Source organism: Eriocheir sinensis, chromosome 47, assembly GCF_024679095.1.
Source record: "Eriocheir sinensis breed Jianghai 21 chromosome 47, ASM2467909v1, whole genome shotgun sequence".
NCBI classification, from domain to species: domain Eukaryota; kingdom Metazoa; phylum Arthropoda; class Malacostraca; order Decapoda; family Varunidae; genus Eriocheir; species Eriocheir sinensis.
Window position 1 is genome coordinate 5,712,864 of NC_066555.1, and position 5,000 is coordinate 5,717,863.

Genomic DNA, 5,000 nt, shown 5'->3' on the forward strand with positions numbered 1-5,000 from the left:
ATACCTTAATAGGTAGGATAAATATCTTAATAGGTAGGGGAAATATCTTAATAGGTAGAAGAAATATTTTAATTGGTAACAAAAATATCTTAATAGGTAGGGGAAATATCTTAATAGGTAGAAGAAATATTTTAATTGGTAACAGAAATATTTTAATAGGAGAAATATTTTGCACTCTAATTTTTCCATCTACTTACCTTTCTTCTTTACCTATTTATAATTTTTTTAATATATTTTCTACACCCTATCCCACGAATTTTTAAAGTAATAATACCGTACTTAAAATCTTACTTAAATAACTTATTCGCCTACTAAAAAAAATATATACTCTTGATAGTTTATTTATATCAAAACTTAAGTCTCTCATCTTTTTTTTCCATCTACCTGACACCCCCCTCCCCCCCTTCAAACTCCCCCCCCCTTCTTTCTTCAATATTACTTTACACCTTAACTTTCTACTCTTAAGGGAATGATATTTAAAATCTTACTTATAGACAAACTACTCACCTACTTCGTTTTTTATTATAATTTATATGAAAACTTTCTCCTATAATCCTCGTCATCTTATCTTTCATCACCGTCATCATCATCATCATCATCATCAACCTTTATCAATTTACTCGCCTCTTTGTTCTTTAGTATTTATATGAAAGGTTTATTCTATCATCATCATCATCATCAACCGTAACCAATTTACTCGCCTCTTTGTTCTTTAGCATTTATATGAAAGGTTTGTTCTATCATCATCATCATCATCATCATCATCATCATCATCATCATCATCATCATCATCTTACCGTCCCTCCCTCCCTCGCCACTTTCCCTTCCTCTCACCTGCCCTGTACTTACTTTACCTGTGTGTCACCTGCCTCACCGCGCTGCTTCTTGATTAACGGCCAAGATTGGATTTCTCGTCACTAATTGCCTCCTCGCCTTATTCTCCTTCCTTCCTTTCCTTCTTTCCTTTCCTTATCGTCATTCCTTTTGTTCCTTGTCCTCGCGGGTTCTTCTTTTCTTTACTCCTGTAGTTTTCTGGCCCTGGTGGTAGTTTGCTTATTCTTCCGTGCCATGTAAGTAAGAACACACTCATTAGACTTCGCTTAATCTCCTATTCGGATTTTGGAAATTGTTGCTGTGAGGAGGAAGTGTCTCAGAATATCAACCATATACATCACCGGAGCGCACCCTCGCGATGAGTCAATAGGGTATCTGCTGCCCGCCTGTACATGTTTCATTCTCCTCCCGACTTCCATGTCCTCTGTTTCTCGTTATCCTCCTCCTCCTCCTCCTCCTCCTCCTCCCTCGCCCAGTTGGTCTGCTCCTCGTTATCTTCCTATCCTCCTCCTCCTCCTCCTCCTCCTCCTCCTCCTCCTTCTCCTCCTCCTCCTCCTCCTCTGCTTCTTCTTCTCCTTCTTCTTCTTCTTCTTCTTCTTCTTCTTCTGCTTCCACCTCCGCTGCCCGCTCATCCATCTCCTCGTCCCCCTCGTCCTCCTCCTCCACTCCCTCCTCCTCCTCCTCTGCTTCTTCTACGCCTTCTTCATCTTCTTTTTCCTCTCATTCTTCCTCCTCCTCCTCCTCCTCCTCCTCCTCCTCCTCCTCCTCCTCCTCCTCCTCCTCCTCCCCCCCTTCCCCCTCCTCTTCCTCCTCTTCCTCCTCCTCCTCCTCCTCCTCATCATCATCATCATCATCATCATCATCATCTCCTTCTTCTTCTTCTCCTGCTTCTTCTTCTTCTTCCTTCTCTTCACCTCCTTCTTCCTCCTCCTCCTCCTCCTCCTCCTCCTCCTCCTCCTCCTCCTCCTCCTACCCCCTAGTTTGCAGGCGTAGACGGAAGACCATCCTCCCAGCCGTCTCCTGTGAAGACGGATCACACTTCAACGGATCAAGAATCAACACCAAGGTTAACATAAAACTGGTGGGTGACAGCATTGTTAGAGAACAACTGACTGAGTTCTGTGGACGAAGTATCAAGAACAGAAGACGCTACTGTATTCCTGGTGCAAAACTACAAGATATAAAAGAAGCGGTAGACCTCGTCTCAGACCGCACGGAGCAGGACACACTCTTTGTTTTGCACGCTGGCACGAACAACGTCCAAACAATGTCCACGGAGGAAATTATAGCTGACTACCGACGAGTAATCCGCCGCTTCAAGGAAAAGTCAAGCCACATCATTGTCTCAGGGATTCTTCCGAGAATCAACGCCTTCACAGGCTTCCACAGAAAGGCGTCGAACATCAACAACAGATTGAAGCACCTCTGCCAGAACGAGGAAGTTTCGTTCGCAAGTCAGTGGGATCATTTCTATGATATCCCCGACCTTTTCCGTCCTGACGGTCTTCACCTCAATGCGATTGGCTCAGCACGGCTTGGTAGGTTGCTGAACGAGGAGGTACTTTTGTACTCAAAAAACTCCGAGCGCGGGATGGCACCAAAGTATCGTAAACAACCAACCAGTAGGGACCGCTCATTACACCAATGACCCCAACAGTGAACACAAGCAGACACCAGACTACTGTGCCGCGAAGCGTTGAAGTCAAGAAGGACATTTCTGTCCTATACACCAACGCGCGGAGCTTAATACCCAAACGGGATGAGTTACTTGCCTATGTTGACGTAGAAAGTCCGGACGTGATTGCCATCACCGAAACGTGGGCCACCTCTGACCACCTAATGACCGAATTCTCAATTCCGGGATACGAGAGCTTCTACAAAACAGACTTCACAAGAAAGGAGGAGGTGTCATCTGTTACGTCAAGAACAAATACCCTGCCGTGGAAATAACCAAAGAAGACTCAGAGAAATATGACACTGTATATGTTGAACTGGAGACTAGCAAGTACAACAAAATAACGATTGGAACCGTTTACAGACCTCCAAAGCAACAAGCAGCGGACGACGAAGCGCTGTACGAGGAAATTCACACCATAACACAAAACAAACAGTCAGTCATTATCGGGGACTTTAACTGTTCCAACATTGACTGGACCACGATGATTGGAGATCGGGAGGGTAACAGATTGCTCGAAATGTTGAGCACAATTTTCTTACTCAGATTGTTACCCAACCGACGAGGGAAAATAACTTATTAGACCTAGTACTCGTGAGTGATTCAGATCTCACACGTGAATGTCAAGTCGGCGAAAAACTGGATGGTTGCGACCATCACCTAATTCGCCTAAAAATCAGAACAGACCATGAACTCACCGAAAACATGTCCAAGATTCCAGACTACAAAAAAGCCAATTTTAACTTCGCTCGTGAGCTGCTAACCCAGACAACTTGGGAACCCATGAACCTCACTCCGGTGGACGGCGCGTGGAACGGCTTTAAGAACAAACTCCTGGAGGTAGAGAGAACGACTGTTCCCATGAAGACAAGGAGAACAAATAATGCCACAAGCACACCGTGGATGACTACCCAAGTTCGACGGGCGATTAATTTGAAGAAGAGAAAATACAACTTGCTAAAGGAAAACAGCACTGACGAGGCACGCGAACAGTACCATCAAAGCCTCAGAGCTTGCAGAACACTCATTCGCCAGAGTAAACGTGACTATGAAAAGCAAATTGCACGCGAAGCCAAGTCCAACCCGAAAAAGTTCTTCACGTATATAAGAACCAAAAAGAAGACAAAAAGCAATATCGGTCCCCTAAAAGATGAAAGTGACGTACTAACACAGGACAGTAGACAAATGGTCGAAATCCTAAACAGGAACTTCGCGTCTGTGTTCACGGTCGAGAATACCCAGTCCGTACCCGAGAGCCCTTCCCCACCGATGGGAATCACTCCCCTAGAAATTGGTACAATCGACGAACGGGATGTGAAAAAGTACCTAGACAAACTCGAGACAAACAAGTCTACCGGACCCGACGACTTGTCACCCAGGCTGCTCAAGGAACTCAAGCAGCAAATCCTCAAGCCACTCACCGCCATCTACAATCTGTCACTACAACAAAACAAAGTCCCGAAAGACTGGAAACAAGCGAACGTAACACCGATCTACAAAAAGGGAGACAAAAGTGTGGCCCTAAACTACAGACCAATCAGCTTGACCTCAGTGGCCGGAAAAATCCTCGAGAAGATCATCAGAGACAAACTCGTTAGGTTCCTTGAAGACAACAACATCATTTCCGATGCTCAGCACGGTTTCAGGAACAAGCGCTCATGCTTAACCAATTTATTGGACTTCTTCCAAGGTATCTATGAAAACTGGGATAATCATATCCCCAGTGATGTTATATATCTAGACTTTCAGAAAGCCTTTGACAAAGTGCCACACGAAAGACTCCTCAAGAAACTTAAGTCGGCGGGATTAGGCGACGATCTGACAGCGTGGATCAAAGACTGGCTCACTGAAAGAAAACAACGAGTTGTACTCAACGGACAGGCCTCCGAGTGGCTCCCGGTCACAAGTGGAGTGCCACAGGGGTCAGTGCTGGGACCCATACTTTTCATCATATATATCAACGACCTAGAACTAGGATTAAAATCCAATCTTTCAAAATTTGCCGACGACACAAAGGTGGGTGGGAAGGCCCTCACGACAGCAGACTGCGAAATTATCCAGAGAGACCTGGACCAGATCACTCGGTGGTCAGAAAAATGGCAGATGTCCTTCAACACTACCAAATGTAAAGTAATGCATATCGGATCCAGAAACAGCAACCACATATACCACATGGGTGGCGAACCACTACATGTTGTGCAAGAGGAAAGAGACCTCGGGGTCACCATCAGCAGTGACTTGAAACAAACAAAACACTGCAAGTCCGCCTGTAAGAAAGCCAATACAATGCTTGGGTTCATATCGAGGAACTTCGAATACAAGACGCCGGGAGTTATGTTATCCTTGTATAATTCGCTGGTAAGGCCCCACCTGGAATACGCCGTGCAATTCTGGTCTCCTAATTACAGGAAAGACATTGAATTACTTGAGAGAGTACAGCGCCGCGCCACGAAGATGATACCATCACTGAGGACGAAACCCTATGAAGAAC

General features: G+C 45.1%; 1 protein-coding gene across 1 annotated transcript in view; it reads left to right on the plus strand.

The window, feature by feature from the left end:
* Window positions 1-5,000, plus strand: part of LOC126981297 (protein phosphatase 1 regulatory subunit 14B-like) — a 93,572-nt gene that overhangs the window by 750 nt on the left and 87,822 nt on the right. The window lies entirely within an intron of this gene.